This window comes from Nerophis lumbriciformis, linkage group LG16 (genome assembly GCF_033978685.3).
Source record: "Nerophis lumbriciformis linkage group LG16, RoL_Nlum_v2.1, whole genome shotgun sequence".
Taxonomy (NCBI): Eukaryota; Metazoa; Chordata; class Actinopteri; order Syngnathiformes; family Syngnathidae; genus Nerophis; species Nerophis lumbriciformis.
In genome coordinates, this window is record NC_084563.2 from 16,187,182 (window position 1) to 16,213,757 (window position 26,576).

Here is a 26,576-nt window from a genome sequence, read left to right on the forward strand (position 1 = left end):
AATCCCGATTAAATCAGGTTTAATTACACCAGCTTTATCAGGCGGGTAAAAAAAAAAAAAAAAAAAAAAAAAGGGAGAAAGTGCGCGCCAAGAAAAAAGCGCTTATCTCAAATTGCAGCGCTACATCCAGATAGCGAGCGTTGAAAAGGAGGAAGCATGTGTTTGCAACAATGGCTGGGTTGCAATCAGGTGACCTAGAGGCACAACCGGGTTTGAGGGGACGGGTCTACGGCAGTGTTTTTGAACCACTGTGCAGATACAGTCTGGTGTGCCGTGGGAGATTATGTAATTTCACCTAATTGGGTTAAAAATATTTTTGGCAAACCAGTAATTATAAAGTGCCGTTGTTGAGTGTCTGTACTGTCTAGAGCAGGGGTGTCAAACTCAAATAGAGAGTGGGCCAAAATTTAAAACTGAACACAGCCGCGGGCCAAGGTTGAGCAAATTCACCTTTTAATAGGGACCCAAACAAGCTTTGCATTAAATATTGAACAAACAAGGCTTATATAACTTTATAGTGACATGCAAAATCGAGTTTCAAATAATAATAATTAAAAAATATCAATGGCATATCAAATACAATTTAAATACAAATTGAATGCCTCTTTTCTATTTGCAGCCTTCTGAGGTAAATATCAACATTTACTTTTTCCACAGGCTAATAAATTTGAAAATAAAATAACAATGAATAAACCAACCATTCAGGACTTTAAACTACTCAGTTTGCAACACACTGATCTAATCTGATGTGCCCAAGCCAGATACCTGCCATCTTTTCTTTGAGCTGAGGCAACCTTCATTATCGAATGAAAGTGTTCATCAGTCATTATATCTCGTAGTCCACCCGGACCACAGTCTTGGGGGCGTGCCTTAAAGGCACTGCATTTAACGTCCTCTACGAGCTGTCATCACATCCGCTTTTCATCCATTCTAACAACGTGCCGGCCCAGTCACAATATATGTGCGGCTTCTGTACGCACACACACACGTGAATGCATTGCATACTTGTTCAACAGCGATACAGGTTACACTGAGGGTGGCCGTATAAACAACTTTAACACTGTTGCAAATACACGCCACACTGTGAATCCCATTTCGGGAGAACATCCACACCGCAACACAACATAAACACAACAGAACAAATACCCAGAACCTTTTGCAGCATTAACTCTTCCAGGACGCTACAAAATACACCCCCCGCTACCACCAAACTCCCCGCCCACACACACAGACACACCTTGTAGCCTCCCGGAAGAGCTGCAAAGGGTTCTGTTTGTGACTGGGCCAGCACTCGTTGGACTGGATAAAAAGCAGACGTGACGATTTTCGGGAGGGGCACTGAAATTTGGGAGTCTCCTGGGAGGGTTGGCAAGTACAAGAAATAGCGGTGAATGCTGTGTTACCGCAGCATCGCCACTGTATATAATCGGCGGGCCAGCTCTAGTGTTAATTTGATATCGCCTCAAGGGCCAAGTCAAATTACACGGCGGGCCAAATTTGGCCCACAGGCCAGAGTTTGACAACCACAGTCTAGAGCTTGGCAGAGTAACCATGTAATACTCTTCCATATCAGTAGGTGGCAGCATGTAGCCAATTGCTTTGTCATGATCACAATATGTTGGAGGCAGCGTGCAGGTAAAAAGGTGTCTAATGCTTAAACCAAAAATAAACAGAAGGCAAGTGCCGCTAAGAAACGGCATTGAAGCTTAGGGATGCCTATGCAGAACGAGACTAAAACTGAATGGGCTGCAAAGTAAACAAAAGCAGAATGCTGGACGACAGCAAAGACTTACAAGCGTGTGGAGTAGACGGCGTCCACAAAGTATGTCCGTACATGACGTGACAATCAACAATGTCCGCACAAAGAAGGATAGCGTCCGCACAACTTAAATAGTCTCGATTGCTAAAACAAAGCAGGTGCGGGGAATAACGCTCAAAGGAAGAGATGACACCGCTACAGGAAAATACCAACAAAACAGGAAAAGCCACCAAAATAGGAGCACAAGACAAGAACTAAAACATTACACAGAGGAAAACACCAAAAAAAACTCCAAATAAGTCACGGCGTGATGTGACAGTACACCTACTTTGAGACAAGAGCTATAGTGATGCATGGTTGGTTATGGTTTGAATTCATATCCAACAATTGCCAGAACAACTTTTTACTGTCAATATTGGTTGCTGGGATTAATTTTTTTTATATTTTCTGCTGGTGGTGTGCCCCCGCATTTTTTAAAGGAAAAAAATGTGCCTCGGCTCAAAACAGGTTGAAAAACACCGGTCTACGCCAGGGGTGTCCAAACTTTTTGACCTGGGGGCCGCATTGGGCTAAACAAAATGTGGTCGAGGGCCGAAAGCATGCATGTTAAGCAACTATATATATATATATATATATATATATATATATATATATATATATATATATATATATACATTTACAGTACAGGCCAAAGGTTTGGACATGTCATTCACAACACAACTGATGGTCCCAACCCCATTGATAAAGCAAGAAATTCCACTAATCAACCCTGATAAGAACCACCTGTGAAGTGAAAACTATTTCAGGTGACTAGCTCTTGAAGCTCATCGAGAGAATGCCAAGAGTGTGCAAAAGAGTAATCAGAGCAAAGGGTGGCTATTTCGAAGAAACTAGAATATAAAACATGTTTTCAGTTAATTCACCGGATTTTATTAAGTACATAACTCATAGTTGTGATGCCTTCAGTGACAATCTACAATGTAAATAGTCATGAAAATAAAGAAAACTCATTGAATGAGAAGGTGTGTCAAAACTTTTGGCCTGTACTGTATATATATATATATATATATATATATATATATATATATATATATATGTTAGGTTTGAAAAAAACACAGAGGCTCTTTCATCCCTACAAGCCTGTTTTGCAGGTTTCCCTGCTCTTCAGGGGATTTTATAAATAATAAAATTCATAAGCCGCTACTTTTTTCCAATGCTTTGCAACCTGTGGCTTATAAAACGATGCGGCTAATTTATCGATGTTTCTGCGCTAAAGGCTTAATGTTTTGCTGACAAATAGTTTTCATGTTACACCGACAGACACTGAAATGGTGTGTTATAGATAATAAAATCCCCTGAAGAGCAGGGAAACCCGCAAAACAGGCTTGTAGGGATGAAAAAGCTTCTGTGTGTTTTCTTGACCTAATGTATATTCCGCCCGACCCCAGTATTGAGCACTGTATATTGGATATATACATACATATATATATATAGTCAAGGTTTCTGTGGTTTGTATCCATTATATTAATATAATATGTGCACATATATGTGTACAGGCTCTCTCTCTTTATATATATATATAAATATATCTGTATATATATATAAATATATCTGTATATATATATAAATATATCTGTATATATATATATATATATATATATATATATATATATATATATATATATATATATATATATATATATATATATATATATATACACAGTATATATATATATATATATTATGTTAATATAATGGATATATAATTGATATTATTCGATATTAAAAGTATGTGAAAGTTTGACTTTTAACTTGTTTACTTCCGTGACGACCTACTTAAAGTTTTGTAATCAATCAGAAATACCAAGCAGCGAAAATGCGCCAAACATTGATAAAGTGTGGAGAGTGTTTTGCATTTTTCCCATCATGCTTTGTAATGGATGCAATTTTGAATTTTTATGGTGAATATACATTTTTTATAAAATCAACAAAGTGCAGTTTGTTGACATATCGTGTTGTTGTTTTTTTTGTTTTGTTTTGTTTGTTTTCCACCGTGACTAGGTGGTTTGCATTGGGTCATATAAATAAATGTTGCACATTCACTGTATAATGAAATGTCATTGATCAATAAAAACTTAGCAACAACAACACAGCAACATTAATAATGCTATACTTTTCAAATAAATGCAATCTCACTGCAGGCAAGACTCTTTATTAAACTCATGTCGTCGGCGGCCCGCAATTTGGACACCCCTGCATCTGTGCAGGTTTGGGCATATTGTGAAAGATTTAAATGTGAACATGAAAACAAATATTTAAAATGGAGTGGATTTATGCACACATTGTTGTTAAATATTTAAACCATCTATCATCTCCAAGACATTACTGCTAGCTACGACCTCACTTCACTTGACACTCAAGGAATTAGAGAAGAAAATATTTGAGGCACATCTGAGCGGTCCACAAATTGAACAATCGGTGAAAGACAAATATATTTGTGCATCGCTAAGTAACGTATATGATTGACATAACGAGTGCGGTGCTGTTGTGATCGTGACACGGATGAGAAAAATATTTGTTTTTGTTTGCAGTTGATTTCCTGCTACAAATATCATTCTCATTCACAATTCATGTCTGCAGTTGTTTTTAATGGTGTGAAGGTCATATTTTGTCTCATTATTTAGCTATAGATGTCCCTGTTGTTCAGCAACGTTTGCGAGCGATATCAATATTCAGTATATGCCGTTGAGTCTACAATAAATGTAGTCATCTACTTTCTTCATATTATTAAGGATATTTTCTTGATGCCAACAAAATATCACCAAGACGCTATAATGTGGTCATCTGTGTCGAATAAAGCACTTGGCTTTTTTGCACAGCAACAACTAAGATTCTAGATTCTGGAATGAAAAAGGACAATAAAAATACGATGGATTGGACTAACAATTACAATATTTATTACTAGGACTAAGGGTTGTACGGTATACCGGCATTATTATAGTACCGCAATACTAATAAATCATATTCGGTATTTTACCGCCTCTGAAAATTACCTAAACATGCTTCACTACACACCGCAGCTCACCGGCGTCAAAATGTAAACAAACACCATTGGTGGATCCATACCTAACATCCACTGTAATGATACCAAGTACAGTAGTGTATTTAGACTTAGACTTCCTTTTTATTGTCACTCAAATTTGAACTTTACAGCACAGATAAGAACAACATTTCGTTACATAAGCTCATGGTAGTGCAGGATAAAAAAGCAATAAGGTGCATATATAAATAAACAAATATATATATATATATATATAATAAATAAATATATATAAATAAATAAATAGATTACTGTACAGATAAATATATTGCACTTTTTCACATGCGTCCAAGTTTATGGATGTATGTTATATTGTCTTTATTATTCCAGTGAGTTAATCCATTTTGGGGGGAGTTGAGGGGATACTTTTTTTAATTTAGTCAATACTACTAAGATTGCATCAATATTTTTGGCATCACAACATCTTCTTTTGTTTTGTTTTTTTATTTACATTAGGTATATAAACTCAGGAAATATGTCCCTGGACACATGAGGACTTTGCATATGACCAATGTATGATCCTGTAACTACTTGGTATCGGATTGATACCCAAATTTGTGGTATCATCCAAAACTTATGTGATTATCAAACAACAGACGAATAAGTGATTATTACATTTTAACAGAAGTGTAGATAGAACATGTTAAAAGAGAAAGTAAGCAGATATTGCCAGTAAGTAAACAAGTAGATTAATAATTCATTTTCTACCACTTGTCCTTAATAATGTTGACAAAATAATAGAATGATAAATGACAATATATTACTGCAAATGTCAGCAGCTAAATTAGCAGCCTTTGATTGCTTACTTACTACTAAAAGACAAGTTGTCTTGTACGTTCACTATTTTATTAAAGGACAAACTTGCAATAATAAACATATGTTTAATGTACCGTAAGATTTTATGTTGAAACAAAGACAATAACGGAATTTTTTGTGGTCCCCTTTATTTACAAAACTACCAAAAAGTACATAAAATATTGGTATCGGGACAACACTACGAGGACTTAACGTGACGTTAGTTTATTTGCACAAACAGGTCTTCCTAGTTATATTTAGTCATAGCAACCACAAAAGAACACAAACTAATTCTTCACGTTTAGTTCTGCTCTCAAACATCATTAATATAGCAGAGAATAAACTCGATTGCACTACGGAAAGTTTCTCAAACAAATCAACTGTTCAAACATACACTTTACAAAGCAATCACTGCAGACACAAGCACGGTCTGATTGTATTCCGCAAGATGATTAAGTGATATCTTTTAAGAGCACTTTACCTTTAAGAACCACTTCTTTTGACACTCTTATTTAAAGCTCTTTCCTATATCTCTATTTCAACGACTGGAACAACCAAGAACAGAACAGCTGATTGACCATTGTGTGAGTGAATTAAGCCGCCAAGAAGACAAATGCAATGCATATGCAAGCCGGCTATATGCAGAACAAAGGGCCGCCAGCAGGATCCGCTCTTATGTAGGCTAGCGAGGGCACGGCGAAGGAGGCAAAGTGCTAAGTAACAATAAACATTTATCTATAACCACCTGGCACAGGAAACTTTTTGACAGGTCCTCCCCCCCTCCTTCCGCCGCAACCAAGACGTCGCAAAGGGGCACCTGACACTTTGATCAATTTGTCCTACTTCCAGTCTAACTGTAGCACAATTCATCATTCATAATGGCCGGGACTCGGCAGCCCTGGCACGGCTGCGGGGTTCAGGAGGAGCACTGCAGACACGCACAAAGTAAAGGAGTAAAAATGGGAAACGTACTCCTGTGTCGCCGACTGGAGCTCAATTAGCCGGGTCCTGTTGGACCGCCGCTTAAAGTCAAGCTGGCGCCGGAAAGTTAGGCGTCACCTGCTGAACTTACCGACATCTTTGAGGTAGAAACCTTGTCTATTCAACAGTGTGTATACAATATAAAAAATGTACATTCCGGATTATAAACAGCTACTTTTTTTTCCAACGCTTTGCACCCTGCGGCTTATAGTTAAAGTTAAAATTAAAGTACCAATGATTGTCACACACACACTAGATGTGGTGAAATGTGTCCTCTGCATTTGACACATCCCCTTGTTCACCCCCTAGGAGGTGAGGGGAGCAGGGGGCAGCAGCGGTGCCGCGCCCGGGAAACATTTTTGGTGATTTAACCTCCAATTCCAACCCTTATTATGTAATGGGTCCCATTTTTATAGTCTTTGGTATGACTCGGTTTGAACTCACAACCTACCGATCTCAGGGCGGACACTCTAACCACTAGGCCACTGAGTAGGTCATATATATATATAATATATATATATATATATATATATATATACATATATATATATATATATATATATATATATATATATATATATATATATATATATAAAACGATACTAATTAGGCTAGGATCCTCTCGAGAGTGCAGAATAATGACCATATCACACCAATTCTCAAATCCCTTCACTGGCTTCCTGTTCCACTCAGGATTGAATACAAAGTCTCCCTACTAACCCACCAGTGCCTCCATGGAAAGGCCCCCCTCTACCTCAAAGAACTACTCACCCCCAAATCCTCCACGCGGCACCTCCGCTCCGGACAGGCTAACCTACTCCAACCTCTGAAAACAAAGCTACGGACAATGGGAGACCGGGCTTTCTGCTCCGCCGCTCCCAGTCTGTGGAACGCTCTCCCTGACCACCTGAGGGCACCACAGACTGTGGATGCTTTAAAAAAAGGCTTAAAAACCCTTTTTTTTTTTTTTTTTTTTTTTAAAGAAGCCTTTTTTTTAGATATATGCATACTAGTTCTAGCTATTAGGCTGTTCTACTTTTTAGTATCTTTTTATTTTTATTATTTTTAATACACTATAGCACTTTGAGATTGTTTACTCAATGTAAAATGCTTTTTACAAATAAAATCTAATATTATTATTATTATTATTAATTTATGGATTTGATTTTTTTTTGCTAAAGACCATAATGTTTTGTAGTCGACAAATAGTTTATGTTACACTGACAGACACTGAAATGGTGTGTTATTGTTCGACGAGTTTGCTCACTTCTTGTTTTTTTTGCCGTAAGTACAACCATCGATAGTGTTTTTGCGTGAAAAGGATTCTTTATTTATCCCTCCCGGCAATTTATTTCATCCATCCATTCATTTTCAAAATAATCTTACTCATCTCACTATATGAAATGTAACTTACTTCACCGAGTATTATTTATTTATTTATTTTTATTGTGATTACTTATGGAGTATATTGTGAATAAATTGAGAAAAAGAAGTGAACAAAAGTTTTAGCAACTGTTATGTAAAAGAAAAGGGGTAGGATGAAATAAGCTCTGCTTCTTCCTACTCCTTTTCGAACATGTTGAAAAGAGAAACGGGAGATTGTGATGTATCATGTTGTATTGTAATTTTAAAATACAACTAAAACAATTATTTCTCGACTGTCGAAGTGTTTTATCCAAATGATCAGAATCAGGTGTCCTTGGTCCACAGGTGTATAAAATCAAGCATTTAGGCGTGGAGACTGTTTCTACAAACTTTTGTGAAAGAATGGGCCGCTCTCAGTGATTTCCAGCGTGGAACTGTCATAGGATGCCACCTGTGCAACAAATCCAGTCGTGAAAATCCTAAATATTCCAAAGTCAACTGTCGGCTATATTATAAGAAAATGGAAGAGTTTGGGAACAACAGCAACTCAGCCACGAAGTGGTAGCAGTAGTAGGGTTTGGAGGTTGCCAGGAGAATGGTACATTTCGGACTGCATTGTGCCGTGTGTGGGGGTTGTTTTTCAGGAGTTGGCTTTGGCCCATTAGTTTCAGTGAAAGGATACCAAAATATTTAGGACAACTCCATGCTCCCAACCTTGTGGGAACAGTTTGGAGCGGGCCCCTTCCTCATCCAACAAGACTGTGCACCATTGCACAAAGCAAGGTCCATAACGACTGGTGTGGATTAACTTGACTGGCCTGCACAGAGTCCTGACCTGAACCCGATACAACACCTTTGGGATGAATTAGAACGGAGACTGAGAGCCAGGCCTTCTCGACCAACATCAGCGTGTGACCTCACCAATGCGCTTTTGGAAGAATGGTGGAAAAGTCCCATAAACACACTCCGCAACCTTGTGGACAGCCTTCCCAGAAGAGTTGTAATAGCTGCAAAAGGTCATATTGAACACTATGGGTTAGGAATGGGATGGCACTTCAAGTTCATATGTGAGTCAAGGCAGGTATTACATATACAATCCACAATGGAACGGCAGGAAAACAGCTCCATCTAGTGGGGTATGACATCATAACTATGTCCCAGGGAAGACCCTAATACATATTGGTGAGGCTGTGGTTAGCAGTGATTGTTATAGTCCACTTGCAGCGGGGCCAGACTGCCACTGCCATCTACTGGCCTGGAGTGGAACAGCAACACCGGTCACATACAACGTTTCACACCGATTCAGGTGGGCCCACTTTCAAGAAACAACCTCTTATCGGTCTCATTTTGAGACCGATAAGCTTATCTTTATCCACTTTCTCGTTGGCCCTTGCATGCCGGGGCTAACATTTTATGCCAGAATATCTTCCTTACGAGGAAAGATCCCTTCTCATAGGAAATTGACTTTTAAATGGGTTAAGATGGGCTAAGACCCAAGAAGACACCGACAGACCCTCCCGGTGACGGAACACTTTGAGGGCGGACAACCTTAAGGTGCGCTAATGATCTTATTAAAGCCCTGGGAAGGGGCGAGCGTGGCTACTTTTCAGCTACTTTTGTGGAGTTTCCAGTTGAAAGCAGATCATGTACTTACCCGAGATCGGCTTTTTTTCCTTCCTGGCCTCATGTAATTGTCTGCGGTGCATACATTATCATATGATCTAAATAATCTAATTAGGAGGAGTAATCCCGGCAGAATTGCATTGAAAATGTCATGCATTCACATTCAAGACTTGTTACCCGGCGTCCACGTGGCGACTGTTGGAATAAAGACTGAAAAGGAGGGCGACGAGATGAGTGGTTTACGGAGAACGGCCATCGAGGCGAGGTTAGAATCAAGGTCGTAAAAAACACCTCTTTAATTATTTCTAATACTTATCCTGCAAAAGGAACATGAACGCCCGGTTAAGGACAAAGCATTTATACCCATGGCACAGACGCTTTGGTTTGATTGCAAAAAAAAAAGACAGCAAAGCAAAGGAATAATAGAAAAGTGAGGAGGTTGAGATCCTTCACGTCAAAGACTAACCTCTTAGAAAGTGGATACATGCAACAATATCACCTTTTGAGCCTGCATCTATATTATAAATTTCACTTCAATAAAAATCCCTGCACACGTTACTGCTCCCTAGTGCTACCGTATCTGAGTTATTGTGCAGAAATATGGGTACTACAAACGTATGCTTCAGTCAGATAACTTAGAATGATACAAAACCCCAAAACCAGTGAAGTTGGCACCTTGTGTAAATTGTAAATAAAAACAGAATACCGTATTTTTCGGAGTATAAGTCGCACCGGCCGAAAATGCACAATAAAGAAGGAAAAAAACATATATAAGTCGCATTTTTGGGGACATTTATTTGATAAAAGCCAACACCAAGAATAGACATTTGAAAGGCAATTTAAAATAAAGAATAGTGAACAACAGGCTGAATAAGTGTACGTTATATGAGGCATAAATAACCAACTGAGAACGTGCCTGGTATGTTAACGTAACATATTATGGTAAGAGTCATTCAAATAACTATAACATATAGAACATGCTATACGTTTACCAAACAATCTGTCACTCCTAATCGCTAAATCCCATGAAATCTTATACGTCTAGTCGCTTACGTGAATGAGCTAAATATTATTATTTGATATTTTACAGTAATGTGTTAATAATTTCACACATAAGTCGCTCCTGAGTATAAGTCGCACCCCCGGCCAAACTATGAAAAAAACTGTGACTTATAGTCCGAAAAATACGGTACAATGATTTGCAAATCCTTTTCAACCTATATTCAATTGAATAGACTGCAAAGACAAGATACTTAACGTTCGAACTGGTTAACTTTTTTTATTTTTGCAAATATTAGCTCATTTGGAATTTGGTGCCTGCAACATGAATAAAAAAAAGCTGGCACAAGTGTCAAAAAAGACTGAGGAAGTTGAGGAATGCTAATCAAACACTTATTTGGAATATCCCACAGGTGAACAGGCTAATTGGGAACAGGTGGGTGCCATGATTGGGTATAAAAGCAGCCTCTATGAAATGCTCAGTCATTCACAAACAAGGATGGGGCGAGTGTCACCACTTTGTGAACAAATGCGTGAGCAAATTTTCCAACAGTTTAAGAACAACATTTCTCAACAAGATATTGCGAGGAATTTAGGGATTTCACCATCTACGGTCCGTAATATCATCAAAAGGTTCAGAGAATCTGGAGAAATCACTGCACGTAAGTTAAAGTTAAAGTTAAAGTTAAAGTACCAATGATTGTCACATACACACTAGGTGTAGCGAAATTATTCTCTGCATTTGACCCATCACCCTTGATCACCCCCTGGGAGGTGAGGGGAGCAGTGGGCAGCAGCAGTGGCCGCGCCCGGGAATCATTTTGGTGATTTAACCCCCAATTCCAACCCTTGATGCTGAGTGCCAAGCAGGGAGGTAATGGGTCCCATTTTTAATAGTCTTTGGTATGACTCGGCCGGGGTTTGAACTCACAACCTACCGATCTCAGGGCGGACACTCTAACCACTAGGCCACTGAGTAGGTCCATCCATCCATCCATCCATCCATCTTCTTCCGCTTATCCGAGGTCGGGTCGCGGGGGCAGCAGCCCAAGCAGGGAAGCCCAGACCTTCCTCTCCGTAGATCGACCGGTAAATCGAGAGCTTTGCCTTCTGGCTCAGCTCCTTCTTCACCACAACGGATCGCATTACTGAAGATGCCGCACCGATCCGCCTGTCGATCTCACGATCCACTCTTCCCTCACTCGTGAACAAGACTCCGAGGTACTTGAACTCCTCCACTTGGGGCAAGATCTCCTCCCCAACCCGGAGATGGCACTCCACCCTTTTCCGGGCGAGAACCATGGACTCGGATTTGGAGGTGCTGATTCCCATCCCAGTCGCTTCACACTCGGCTGCGAACCGATCCAGTGAGAGCTGAAGATCTTGGCCAGATGAAGCCATCAGGACCACATCATCTGCAAAAAGCAGAGACCTAATCCTGCAGCCACCAAACCAGATACCCTCAACGCCCTGACTGCGCTTAGAAATTCTGTCCATAATGAACAGAATCGGTGACAAAGGGCAGCCCTGGCGGAGTCCAACCCTCACTGGAAACGTGTCCGACTTACTGCCGGCAATGCGGACCAAGCTCTGACACCGATTATACAGGGAGCGAACCACCACAATAAGACAGTCCGTTACCCCATACTCTCTGAGCACTCCCCACAGGACTTCCCGGGGTACACGGTCGAATGCCTTCTCCAAGTCCACAAAGCACATGTAGACTGGTTGGGCAAACTCCCATGCACCCTCAAGGACCCTGCCGAGAGTATAGAGCTGGTCCACAGTTCCACGACCAGGACGAAAACTACACTGTTCCTCCTGAATCCGAGGTTCGACTATCCGGCGTAGCCTCCTCTCCAGTACACCTGAATAGACCTTACCGGGAAGGCTGAGGAGTGTGATCCCACGATAGTTGGAACACACCCTCCGGTTCCCCTTCTTAAAGAGAGGAACCACCACCCCGGTCTGCCAATCCAGAGGTACCGCCCCCGATGTCCACGCGATGTTGCAGAGTCTTGTCAACCAAGACAGCCCCACAACATCCAGAGCCTTAAGGAACTCCGGGCGGATCTCATCCACCCCCGGGGCCTTGCCACCGAGGAGCTTTTTAACTACCTCGGCAACCTCAGCCCCAGAAATAGGAGAGCCCACCACAGATTCCCCAGGCCCTGCTTCCTCATAGGAAGACGTGCTGGTAGGATTGAGGAGGTCTTCGAAGTATTCCCTCCACCGATCCACAACATCCGCAGTCGAGGTCAACAGAGCACCATCCCCACCATACACGGTGTTGACACTGCACTGCTTCCCCTTCCTGAGGCGGCGGATGGTGGTCCAGAATTGCTTCGAAGCCGTCCGGAAGTTTTTTTCCATGGCCTCACCGAACTCCTCCCATGTCCGAGTTTTTGCCTCCGCGACCGCTGAAGCCGCACACCGCTTGGCCTGTCGGTACCTGTCTGCTGCGTCAGGAGTCCCATGAGCCAAAAGAACCCGATAGGACTCCTTCTTCAGCTTGACGGCATCCCTCACCGCCGGTGTCCACCAACGGGTTCTAGGATTACCGCCACGACAGGCACCAACTACCTTGCGGCCACAGCTCCAATCGGCCGCCTCGACAACAGAGGTACGGAATATCGTCCACTCGGACTCAATGTCCAGCGCCTCCCTCGGGACATGTTCAAAGTTCTTCCGGAGGTGGGAATTGAAACTCTCTCTGACAGGAGACTCTGCCAGACGTTCCCAGCAAACCCTCACAATGCGTTTGGGCCTGCCAGGTCTGTCCGGCATCCTCCCCCACCATCGCAGCCAACTCACCACCAGGTGGTGATCGGTAGAAAGCTCCGCCCCTCTCTTCACCCGGGTGTCCAAAACATGAGACCGCAAATCCGATGACACAACTACAAAGTCGATCATGGAACTGCGGCCTAGGGTGTCCTGGTGCCAAGTGCACATATGGACACCCTTATGTTTGAACATGGTGTTTGTTATTGACAATCCGTGACGAGCACAAAAGTCCAATAACAAAACACCACTCGGGTTCAGATCCGGGCGGCCATTCTTCCCAATCACGCCTCTCCAGGTTTCACTGTCGTTGCCAACATGAGCGTTGAAGTCCCCCAGTAGAACGAGGGAATCACCCGGGGGAGCACTCTCCAGTACTCCCTCGAGTGAATCCAAAAAGGGTGGGTAATCTGAACTGCCGTTGGGCGCGTAAGCGCAAACAACAGTCAGGACCCGTCCCCCCACCCGAAGGCGGAGGGAGGCTACCCTCTCGTCCACCGGGTTGAACTCCATTGTGCAGGCTTTGAGCCGAGGGGAAACAAGAATTGCCACCCCAGCCCGTCGCCTCTCATTGCCGGCAACGCCAGAGTGGAAGAGAGTCCAGCCCCTGTCAAGAGAACTGGTTCCAGAGCCCTTGCTGTGCGTCGAAGTGAGTCCGACTATATCTAGCCGGAACTTCTCCACCTCACGCACTAGCTCAGGCTCCTTCCCCCCCAGCGAGGTGACGTTCCACGTCCCAAGAGCTAGCTTATGTAGCCGAGGATCGGACCGCCAAGTGCCCTGCCCTCGGCTGCCGCCCAGCTCACATTGCACCCGACCTCTATGGCCCCTGCTATGGGTGGTGAGCCCATTGGAGGGGGGACCCACGTTGCCTCTTCGGGCTGTGCCCGGCCGGGCCCCATGGGGACAGGCCCGGCCACCAGGCGCTCGCCATCGTGCCACACCTCCGGGCCTGGCTCCAGAGGAGGGCCCCGGTGACCCGAGTCCGGGCGAGGGAAATCTGGGTTCCTTGTTCGTGTTCTTCATAGAGGTCTTCGAGCTGCTCTTTGTCTGATCCCTCACCTAGGACCAATTTGCCTTGGGAGACCCTACCAGGGGGCATAGAAGCCCCCGGACAACATAGCTCCTAGGATCATTGGGACACGCAAATTCCTCTACCACGTTAAGGTGGCAGCTCAGAGAGGCCACTGAGTAGGTAAGCGATGATATTAAGGACCTTTGATCCCTCAGGCGGTACTGCATCAAAAAGCGACATCAGTGTGTAAAGGATATCACCACATGGGCTCAGGAACACTTCAGAAAACCACTGTCAGTAACTACAGTTGGTCGCTACATCTGTAAGTGCAAGTTAAAGTTTATTTTTAAGTTATATATATACACATTTTGTTAGTTACTTGTTTAGGGGAGAAACATGTGTTTAATTGTATTTCTGGACTGTATAAAAAATGCAATAAACAAAACAAAGCAAAAAAAAAAAATATATATATACATATATATATATATATATACATATAGTATAAAACATGATAAAATATATGTAAAAAATAAATAATATATATAATACATGTATAGTAATAATAATGAAAAATACTAATAATTTGTTACTTTGGTACTGACTAAGTTCCATCGCTACTACCAGGTACCGATTCACGTAAAATTTCGGGAAGGATGTTACGACCATTTGCAAACCATGAACCGGCTCAAGCACTTTGCGGGGAAACAAACACTCAGCGTGGACTGCCTCTACGTAATATTACAATGTCCCGAGCCAACAAAGCAAGCATGCCCGATAAAAAGCCCTCAAAAGTACTGTACACAATTGCTACTTTCAAGATAAAACTAAAAGCACGCTTGCAAGCAAACCAAACATGTCAACATCTTTAACCTATTTCATTATAACTATTGTGTTTTTATCGATTTTCTACTGTATTGTTCTGCTGTCTCAACCTGTTTTTATGTTGAAAGACGGCGGATGAAATTTAGCAGCCTTGCTATAATCCGGCATATTTACACATCTCATGTGTTACTGAGTTAATCAATGTGTGTTGTTCCGTTAAATAAATCATTAAATAAAGTAAGGCTGCACTTTTCAAAATATGCTTGCTTAATGCTCATTTGCATTGGATATGCCATACACATGCTACCCATTAGCATTAGCGGTTTCAACATCCCGTAAATTCCGGACTATAAACCGCAATTTTTTTCCTAGATTGTGATCCCTGCGGTTTATAAAATGGTGAGGCTAATTTAAGGATTTTTTTTTTCCCCTAATGCCCGTAATGTTTTATGTTCAATAGTTTGCATTAAACCCAAGCAGGGGACTGAAATGGTGTGTTATTGTTTGTGCTATGGCGCCAACTTTTGGACAAGTACGCTCACTGCAGGTATTGTACTTCCTGTTTTGATGCCGTCAATCGGAAATAAGCGTCCATTGCGTTTCTGCTCGAAAGGATTCTTAATTCATCACTCCAAGCAAGGTTTGCAGGTTTTACAATATAACTAAAACAATTCTTACTGTCTAAATCTTCCCCTGTGTGATGTCGGAGTGTTTTCATGCATACTTGTACGTGCTATCGTGACGTAATGAAGATTCACGATAGCACGTACAAATATGCATGAAAACACTCCGACATCACACAGGGGAAGGTTTAGACAGTAAGAATTGTTTTAGTTATATTGTAAAACCTGCAAACGTTGCTTGGAGTGATGTCATTAACATTCGCTAGTATGCCGACACATGTACAAGTATCTGTGTTAGTATTACTAACTTACAATGGCATTTCTTTGTATTCTTTCACTTTCACAAATTCCTCTGTAAATTCACCAATACGCCACCGTGGAGTCAATGAGTCGGTTTAGCTGATTGGAGAGCTATATTCCACAGTCGGAGTCCACGTTAATCAATTCATGGTACAAATATATATACTGCAAAAAGTCAGTGTTCAAAAACAAGAAAAAAAAATACAAAAAATAGGGGTATTTTATTTGAACTAAGCAAAATGATCTGCCAATACAACAAGAACATTTGGCTTGTCAAGACTTTCCAAAACAAGTAAAATTAGCTAACTTCAATGAACCCAAAAATACCGTATTTTTCGGACTATAAGTCGCAGTTTTTTTTCATAGTTTGGCCGGGATTCAGTGCGACTTATATATGTTTTTTTCCTTCTTTATTATGCATTTTCGACAGGTGCGACTTATACTCCGGTGCAACTTATACTCCGAAAAATACGGTACATAAAAATATTTATACTCTCACTAATAACAAGTGCACTTTTCTTGGTAGCAAAACAAAATGAGACCTTTTTGCTCAATATGTTGAAAAATATTATTCAATTAAAGTAAATGCTCGTGCCATTATCTTGACATAATGATATGTGCTCGGCATCATGATTTTTTTTTTTCATTCTTGAAGAAATAATTTATTACTTTAAAAAAGTAGTTTCATACTTGTGAGTGTTAATAACACAACTTTGCCTCAGTTGATATTCTAGTTTCAAGCATGTTTTACTCAATATAGATCATAAAATCTCAGCAACAAGCTGTAATATCTTACTGAGATCATTTAGGACCAAAACCCTTAAAACGAGTAAAACACTAACATAACATCTGCTTAGTGAGAAGAATTATCTTATCAGACAGAAAATAAGCAAATATCACCCTTATTTGAGATATTTAATCTTACTTAGAGTTCAGTTTTTGCAGTGTAGTGGGTCCATGACGATGGCTACTGTTTTGTTTGATCTTCCGTTTTACTGCCGTGTTACAGACATCGTTTGGAAACAATTAAGGTATGTAATAAAATATTTATGTGCAAATAACTTATTTCACCACGTATACCGCTTTTTATTCATAGTTTGGCCGGGCTCCAGTGCGATTTATATATGTTTTTTTCCTTCTTCATTATGCATTTTCGGCAGGTGCGACTTATACTCCGGTGCGACTTATACTCCGAAAAATACGGTATATATGTGCGGGTGTGGTTAATATATGAAAAAAGTAATTTTTTTTCTTCCAAAATTTTGCGGGTGCGGCTTTTAGTCCTATAGTCCGGGAAACATAGTATCTAATTATGGCAACTAAGATGCAAGTTACAACCAAACAGTTGGTATGTAATGAGTGCAACTCTTACAGTATAGACACTTTGTGGGGCGCGGCAAAAGACAAGACTGCTACATTCAGCTTAATGGCAAAGGCTACTCAACTACTTGCAAATGAGACTCAATTGTGATGGTTTTAATTCGAGACCGTGGCTGTTATTTGCTTTGCCAATTACACACCCAGCGGCACTAAATGGAGGATTTAGGGGAGATAATAATGTTTGGTTTTGATGGACACTGTCAGAGGGGCATTGATTCAACATTACATTTATTAATGATGTTGTAGTTGCACTGCATTAAGCTGAGGAGTGTTTTTTTAAGAAACACTATTAGAACCACATTTCAGCACGATGTAGTGCCGTAATTGTGTTGCTTGCTCTTGTATTGGATCTCATTAGAGCATGTAGGTGTAGCTAATGAAGCATCTGCTGAGTCGACGTATGCATAAAGTTGAAAACAAATGCAAAACACAGCAGTGATTTGAGCGCTTTAGTGTTCTTTTTTTTTTCTCCCCCCAATCCAAAAACTTGCAAGTGTTTGGTCACGTCACCCTATCATGCAGGAAACACCAGAAGCATGACATTCCTGTAATTATGCAGCACCGTCAACAAAGCCTGTTCATAAATTCAATTTGCAACTTGTCATCCCCCCCTGTATGATTTTCTTGAAACGAAAAAAAAAAAACAGCGAATGCACTAAGAGCCCTACTTCAGATGGGCTGCATGCGTTATAATAAGATTTCTCCGAGTGGAGAAGAAGGCTCCAAGAATTATTGGAAGAGTGGTTACAGCGTGTTATGGCATTATGCCGGATAATACAAATGGTAGCAGTGGTACATTCATGTGAGGGTAAATGGCATTGTGAACGTGAACTACCACATACAGTCGCGATCAAAAGTTTACATACACTTGTAAAGAACATAATGTCATGTCTGTCTTGAGCTTCCAATAATTTCTACAACTATTATTTTTTTGTGAAACTAAAATTGAGCTGTTTGGCCACAATACCCAGCAATATGTTTGGAGGAGAACATGTGAGCCCTTTAATCCCAGGAACACCATACCTACCGTCAAGCATGGTGGTGGTAGTATTATGCTCTGGGCCGGTTTTAGTTTGGTTTAGTTTAGTTCAGTCTTTATTTAAAGAGACAATGCACAGAAACATTAAGCTGAAATACAGATAAGTTCTGTACCAGACTATAGCTAAATAGCTCATTTGCATCTGCAGTCCCTGGCTACCTAAATTAAAGGGATACAAAAATCATGCAAGAAATTTATGACAATAAAATCATACTATAGCATGTAATCAAATTAATTAATTAATTAATATATTAATATACAATACAACCACACCTCATTTACATCATCACACAAAGACAATACATGCTCTTGTTCACATCTGTCATCATTTGTAAAAACAACCATGATTTTAACAGACACACCTCACAATTAACAACAACAATGCTCTCATGGATAAATATAATACACATTAAGTTGATGTGTCGAACATTAGTGTCCACCTTAGTGACCGTGTGAGCAGCTTTGATTGCTCCAAAGCCACGTTTTTAACTTCAATTGTGAATGAAGAGTAATATGTTAGACTTTTCAAGTTTTATATGAAAAGGCTGATTGTGCAAAAGATGTTTTGCTGCCAATGCGATCTGGTGCTTTAAATGGGACAATGAAAAAGAGGATTACCTCCAAATCCTTCAGGACAACCTAAAATCATCAGCCCGGAGGTTGGGTCTTGGGCGCAGTTGGGTGTTCCAACAGGACAATGACCCCAAACACATGGCAAAAGTGGTAAAGGAATGGCTACATTATGCTAGAATTAAGGTTTAAGAATGGCCTTCCCAAAGCCCTGATTTAAACGTGTGGACAATGCTGAAGAAACAAGTCCATGTAAAAAAAAAAAAATTTTTTTTAGCTGAACTGCACCAATATTGTCAAGAGAAGTGGTAAAAAAAAAATCAAGCAGAAGCTTGTGGATGGCTACCAAAAGTGCCTTATTGCAGTGAAACTTGCCAAGGGACATTTAAGCAAATATTAACATTGCTGTATGTATACTTTTGACCCAGCAGATTTGCTCACATTTTCATAATAAATTCATAAAAGAACCAAACTTCATGAATGTTTTTTGTGACCAACAAGTATGTGCTCCAATCACTCTATCACAAAAAATAAGAGTTGTATAAATTATTGGAAACTCAAGACAGCCATGACATTATGTTCTTTACAAGTGTATGTATATATATATACGACCCAACATATGTGCAATATAATGTGGATGTCCTGTGTAGCTCCGATTTGAAAATGTTAAAGTTACAAACAGGTGTCTTTCTTCATTTAAATCGAACAAATTAGGATTTTTAACCAGATTTGACAAAGTTATGGTTCTAAAGTTCAAGTAGCAGTAGAGTGTAAAAACAAGTTGCCTCTATATTGAAGCTATTATGCGATACATCTGATTTATGACACCAAAAGACTTCCAAAGTTTGCGAATAAATAGATACGATCAAAATAGTATCAATCTCAATTTTGAGAGAAAATGACGAACCGCAGATCCTTTCCCCATCATCAACAATGCTAATCGAGCAGACTTTGTGAGTGCCAATTACTTTGGGAAAAATTGTGATCCAGGACCTTATATTTTTGAGCCCGGACACAAAGAGGATAGGCAATACATTTTTGAAGCCGAGTGCTAAACAGATGTAGCTTTATTCTAACACTATAGCATCGTGTAGCATTGCTAGGTGCTAAACATACAAACTAACAATAACAAACCAGAATAAAACAAATAGTGCAATATTTCAATTGTCGCTAGGATGCCGACCGACGGGACACTCACATAGTCGGTTCAGATAAGCAATCAATCCTCACTAAGGGCTAAAAAGAAGTTGCTGCAACAAGCGTCTTTTTGTGTCTTAGCCGCTAAAATAGTCCGTCTGCGTTAGAGCTTGTAATAACAATATCACTCATATTTGGTAAATTTTCAGGTCACGACATGTAAATGGAGGATTGTTGGCACTTTGTGGATGTTTTAGACAGAGTATAATGAGCACAAAGAGACTTCTGTTGACTAAATTGTTAGCTATTTTTTTACGACTTAAAATTCATTAAAAAAAAGCCAATGTGTTCTTGTCTTACATAAGGATTGTGAATGAAAAACAGCACATCTCGTTACAATATTTCCAGTATGACTGATCTAATAATATGGTCAGAAAGCAGAAGCGTTACTACCGTGATGTCGATCTAAGAAAATAGCTGACAGTATTCGATTAGGCACCGTAACTCCCGCTCGGTGAACAACACGAGAAAAACTAATAATACATAATTAGTCTTAACATTTTGTTTCAGCCAATATACACTATATTGCCAAAAGTATTTGGCCACCTGCCTTGACTCACATATAAATGATAAATGGGTTGTACTTGTATAGCGCTTTTCTAGCTTCAAGGTACTCAAAGCGCTTTGACACTACTTCCACATTTACCCATTCACACACACATTCACACACTGATGGAGGGAGCTGCCATGCAAGGCGCTAACCAGCACCCATCAGGAGCAAGGGTGAAGTGTCTTGCTCAGGACACAACGGACATGACGAGGTTGGTACTAGGTGGGGATTGAACCAGGGACCCTCGGGTCGCGCACGGCCACTCTTCCACTGCGCCACGCCGTACCATATGAACTTGAAGTGCCATCCCATTCCTAACCCATAGGGTTCAATATGATGTCGGTCCACCTTTTGCAGCTATTACAGCTTCAACTCTTCTGGGAAGGCTGTCCACAAGGTTGTGGAGTGTCTTTATAGGAATTTTCCACCATTCTTCCAAAATCGCATTGGTGAGATCACACACTGATGTTGGTCGAGAAGGCCTGGCTCTCAGTCTCTGTTCTAATTAATCCCGAAGGTGTTCTATCGGGTTCACGTCAGGACTCTGTGCGTGCCAGTCAAGTTCATCCACACCAGACTTTGTCATCCATGTCTTTATGGACCTTGCTTTGTGCACCGGCTGGTGCACACAGTCATGTTGGAAGAGGAAGGGGCCCACTCTAAACTGTTCCCACAAGGTTGGGAGCATGGAATTGTCCAAAATGTTTTGGTATCCTGGATCATTCAAAGTTCCTTTCACTGGAACTAAGGGGCCAACTCCTGAAAAACAACCCTACAGCATAATTCCTCCTCCACCAAATTTCAAACTCGGCACAGTGCAGTCCGAAATGTACCATTCTCCTGGCAACCTCCAAGTCCAGACTCGTCCATCAGATTGCCAGATGGAAAAGCGTGATTCATCACTTCAGAGAAGGCGTCTCCACTGCTCTAGAGTCCAGTAGTGACATGCTTTACACCACTGCATCCTACCTTTTGCATTGGACTTGGTGATGTATGGCTTAGATGCAGCTGCTCGGCCATGGAAGACCCATTCCATGAAGCTCTCTGCGTACTGTACGTGGGCTAATTGGAAGGTCACATGAAGTGCAGAAAGTCTTTGCACTATGCGCTTCAGCATCCGCTGACCCCTCTCTGTCAGTTTACGTGGCCTACCACTTGGTGGCTGAGTTGCTGTTGTTCCCAAACTCTTCCATTTTCTCATAATAAAGCCGACGGTTGACTTTGGAATATTTAGGAGCGAGGAAATTTCACGACTGGATTTGTCGCACAGGTGGCATCCTATGACAGTTCCACGCTGGAAATCACTGAGAGCGGCCCATTCTTTCACAAATGTCTGTAGAAACAGTCTCCATGCCTAAGTGCTTTATTTTATACACCTGTGGCCGGGCCAAGTGATTAGGACACCTGATTCTGATCATTTGGATGGGTGGCCAAATACTTTTGGCAATATAGTGTACTTTAGAAAAGAACTGTAATCTGCGATTAGTGATGTAATTTCATCACTCGGGTGTCAGACGTAATCATTGTGTTCAGAAGAGTTGCATCCTCTAAATAGTCTGATACTGCATCTCATTTGCTCCGTAATGAGAGCTAATGAGGGGTTACAGGCCGCGTGCTTGATGAATTGAAACCACCGCTTGAGCATTTTAGCGTCACCTCAGTGCACCTCCTCCTCTACCAGGGACGGGGAGTTGGGGCGGGGAGAAAATAGGACGGAGCCGAAAACCCGCGACTCGATGTGGATTGCCGTTTGAGCACATTTGCGCCCATCTGTTCCCCCCGACAGAAAGTCACCTGTGCAATTAACCTAGACCATTAGCCTCCAGACAAAAGGCCTCGCTGGAAGAGGGAGGAAGTGCCTCCTTATGGCCAGGTGGAAAAAAACGCTAATGAGGCTTTCCTGTGATCTCATCTCAAGTCCACTTTTTTTCCTGAGCATACTCAAACTCGGACACGCAAACCTGTAAAAGTTACGTTCACGCTCCACGGTTAGGAATTTTATTGGAGATTGTCGCGGCCTAAAATGCGTGAGAGTTGAAAAGTTGCAAATATTCAATCAATCAATCAATCGTTTATTTATATCGCCCTAAATCACAAGTGTCTCAAAGGGCTGCACAAGCCACAACGACATCCGCGGTACAGAGCCCACATAAGGGCAAGGAAAACTCACCCCAGTGGGACGTCGATTTGAATGACTATGAGAAACCTTAGAGAGGACCCCCCCCCCCCCCCCCCCCCCCGGCCCCCATCTAGGGGTGACCAAAAGCAATGGATGTCGAGTGAGTCCGACATAATATTGTGAAATTAAAGGCTTTTTTTTCCGCCAACACAAAGGAATGAACATTTGCTGTCAATATTTTGAGAACATCGCCCAAAATAGGCTTGATATAACCATTCAAAGTAGGGTTGATCATGTATGCAGTACTCCCACCACACCACAGGGGAGCAACAAAGCAGCACTGGGGTGAGTAGAACATAAACAAAGTAGGTTTAGGGTTAATATATTCACCTAATAAACTATGGATGTTCACACGTATAGACATTGCACGACATTCACACACCAAACATTGCACACACTGTATGAGACTCATCACAACTAAACCTAAAGGGAAAAAAATCTAAATAAATTGCAAAAATCTGACTTTTAACAACGACTCGACAACAAAGATTGAATGTTCTGACCTTGAGCGGGTGCTCGTGTCATTGTTTCCTGTCGGACCTTTTAAAGTGACGGACACTATGGTAGAAATCCACGCATCTAAGTTCATCAGAAAACTTTGTAAGTAGATATCGTGCATGAATATATTTAGTTTGTTTTGTATTGAAATGGGGAAGCACGGTGGAAGAGGGGTTAGTGCATCTGCCTCACAATACGAAGGTCCTGAGTAGTCTGGGGTTCAATCCCGGGCTCGGGATCTTTCTGTGTGGAGTTTGCATGTTCTCTCCGTGACTGCGTGGGTTCCCTCCGGGTACTCCGGCTTCCTCCCACTTCCAAAGACATGCACCTGGTGATAGGTTGATTGGCAACACTAAATTGGTCCTAGTGTGTGAATGTGAGTGTGAATGTTGTCTATCTGTGTTGGCCCTGCGATGAAGTGGCGACTTGTCCAGGGTGTACCCCGCCTTCCACCCGATTGTAGCTGAGATAGGCTCCAGCGCCCCCCGCAACCCCAAAGGGAATAAGCGGTAGAAAATGGATGTTTACATCTATAGAAATTACACAACATTCACACACCAAACATTGTACAAACTGTATGTGACTCATCACAGTTAAACCTAAGGGAAACAAATCACAATAAATTGCAAAAATCTGACTTTTAACAACGACTCGACAACAAAGATTACATGTTCTGACCCTGAGCGGGTGCTCGAGTCATTGTTTCCTGTTGGACCTTTTAAAGTGACGGACACTATGGTAGAAATCCACGCATCTAAGTTCATCAGGAAACTTTGGAAGTAGATATCGTGCATGAATATACTTAGTTTGTTTTGTATTGAAATGACAGACTTTGTGATGTCTTGTATTTGTCTGAGAGTAACTCTGCCGATCAAACCTCGTTAAAAACGCGTAACGCTAAATTTGACGAGTAGAGGTCGACGGCGCTACAACTTAGGTTTAGCTGTGATGAGTCGCATACAGTGTGTGCAATGTTTGGTGTGTGAATGCTGTGTAATTTCCATAGGTGTAAACATTCATAGTTTATTATGTGAATATATAAACACTAAACCTATTTTGTTTATGTCAAACAACGGACGCTATACTTTTCCATCCATCCTTCCATTTTCTACCGCTTATTCCCTTTGGAGACGCGGGGGGTGCTGGAGCCTATCTCAGCTACAATCGGGCGGAAGGCGGAGTACACCCTGGACAAGTCGCCAACTCATCGCAGGGCCAACACAGATAGACAGGTGGCGACTTGTCCGCCCGATTGTAGCTGAGATAGGCTCCAGCGCCCCCCGCGACCCCAAAGGGAATAAGCGGTAGAAAATGGATGGATGGATAGATGGAAAAGTATAGCGTCCATTGTTTGACATAAACAAAATAGGTTTAGTGTTTATATATGTCAAACAATGGACGCTATACTTTTGTGGTGTTTATTTTATGTTGTTTTCAGTCTCACCCATCTAAATGAAGGAAGTAGTGTAAAAAAATACAACAAAGGAAGGAAAAGGGTGCTTAAAAAAAAAAGCACCATCAATTCTCAACAAAGAAGAGTTTCTTCATACTGTTAACTATCTGTCTAGCTGCACACGCTGGAAGTGAGTAGCAAGGGCAGGATAATTATTTTATTGACAGTGCAGTGTGAAAGCCGATGTGTTTTCTTTGTAATTAAGCAAACTGAGTCTCAAAGGAATACAATATAACCCGTGTAGGCACTTTCTGATGAAACATCCACATTTCGATGTCCGGCCCGAGCTCTTGAAAACTGCGTCCCTCTACATTATGTAGTCGAATAGCCCGAAGTGTACGTTATCACATTAACCTCAAAAACACAAGACAATGCAATGGAATAGATCCTATACTTTATAAAAATAAAAATAAATTGTCCAGTGATATCAAGGATTATACGTCGGTGGCGTTACCAGACATATGGAACTATTGTGCTCCAGACATCATTCTACAGGACAAAACAGATGGGAACTTGGAAAAGCATGGAGGTCTAGAACTTCTTTGTGTGTAGCTGGGTCAAGGACATTGGTATCAAGACTCTCCCGGATAAAAATGCATCGGAAGGTTGCATTTCAAGATTCAACTTGGCGTCTCGCGAGGACTCATACATGTCAATCAATCAATCAATCAACGTTTATTTATATAGCCCTAAATCACAAGTGTCTTAAAGGGCTGCACAAGCCACAACGACAGCCGCGGTACAGAGCCCACATAAGGGCAAGGAAAAACTCACAACCCCAATGGGACGTAAACAAACTAGCACCTGACAGCTGACACCTGGGACCACATATCCATTTAACAAACTAATAAGTACTGAATCATCATCTTATTTTGATTTATGTCCCGTTATAATATGTACTCTGACACTTTTGTGTACAAAATAAACAAGAGGGGAAACGTAGAAGTACCTTTCCTGACAAAGTATCGACTCTGACTTTCTGGTATCTTTTTGTTAAAAATTAAAATACAAATAATACCCCGATAATACTGCAATATAATAATAATAATAATAACTGGGATTTATATAGCGCTTTTCTAAGTACCCAAAGTCGCTTTACATGTAGAACCCATCATTCATTCACACCTGGTGGTGGTAAGCTATTTTCATAGCCACAGCTGCCCTGGGGTAGACTGACGGAAGCGTGGCTGCAATTTGCGCCAACGGCCCCTCCGACCACCACCTGTCATTCATCATTCCATTCACCGGTGTGAGTGGCACAATATAAACTACTAAACGAGTAAAGTAAATTGAAATTATATCAAACAAATAGGGCGGAATCGATTCTCCATTCAAAATCAATACTTTTTTAAAAACATTGGGTTGATTAACTACATTCATCCATAACATAGAAAGCAGCTGTAATAAATTGCTATGTTACTTAAAATAAAACTGGTGTTGTTTAATAAAAATTCACCCAAACATTTAATAAAGTCAAATACAAACCTGACAACAAAATAACTATCCAACACTTCTCCTTTTGAAAGAAAAATCTGTACAGAAGATAT

General features: G+C 41.2%; 1 protein-coding gene across 1 annotated transcript in view; it reads right to left on the reverse strand.

Moving 5' to 3' along the window:
- Window positions 1-26,576, reverse strand: part of diaph2 (diaphanous-related formin 2) — a 1,014,494-nt gene that overhangs the window by 145,261 nt on the left and 842,657 nt on the right. The gene's annotated exons all lie outside the window — the stretch shown is intronic.